Consider the following 1,038-nt stretch of genomic DNA (forward strand, 5'->3'; position numbering starts at 1 on the left):
TTCTAGGGTCGTATTTAAAAAAATGATGTTGATGATGGTCCCGGAGAGACGAAACGTTACATATAAAAATTGATTATGCCATTCGTTAGAGGGCAAAAAGTGGCCATGAGAACGTGTTCTTTTTTCGATATCACCTGAAACAAGGCTGAAATGAAACAAAAACGGAATATTTCGAAAACTAATAATGTTAGCCTTGATTTTTTAGAGGCATAATGTTAGTCTCCTGATTACGCAACTTTGCCCCCATTTAAGCTACTTCGTACCTCTTACCATTTCCGAGATCCCTGTAGTGAGAAGCGAATTTGTAACAGCCTGTATATCTGTTTACTTACTCACTTGATTTTAATAGTATAGTCTCAAACACTTCCTCCACTGCTATTTAAACACGCCTCAACACAGTAGAAATAAAAGTTGTCTCCTTCATTGCATTTTTTTTCTATAACACTCCAGAATTCTACACGTGATAAATCTTCAGGTTTGCGCCTGTGGTTTCTGAATATAATACATATTGAACTTATCCAAAAAAATTTGGGAATAGATGCGTCATGAAAAAAAATATATTGAAGTTGTGGTACTTTTCACCACTACATCGCTGGACAACTGTAGTCTCTAGAATCATACGTTGTACGCTTTAAGCGATGCGCGTGAAGAGTCACGCTGCCCCAGCGACTCCGAATACTGAAATCCGATTTTACAATTAGTATTAATGTCGTTGCGATAGTGTTTACAATAGTTTTTTAGTTGTTAGTGTATAAAATATCTTTTTATTTTATGGTGAAGCAAGACAACATTTGTGTTATGGTCAAGCATTTGTGTTATGATGAAACAAGACAAAATTTGTGTTAGTTCGTAGAAACTGTGTAAGACGGGTTCAAATGTGTTTACACGTCGGTGGTCAAAACATTGAACACTTGTTGTAACATCAGTTATGTCAAATTATATTATTAAGTAAAACTACAAATTATTTTCATTAATTAATAATAACAATAGCGGCGAAATCAGTTGAATTTGCTGATATAAAGTAGGTGCTATAAAATT

The sequence above is a fragment of the Anoplophora glabripennis genome, unplaced genomic scaffold (assembly GCF_000390285.2).
Source record: "Anoplophora glabripennis isolate ALB-LARVAE unplaced genomic scaffold, Agla_2.0 scaffold391, whole genome shotgun sequence".
Classification (NCBI taxonomy): Eukaryota; Metazoa; Arthropoda; class Insecta; order Coleoptera; family Cerambycidae; genus Anoplophora; species Anoplophora glabripennis.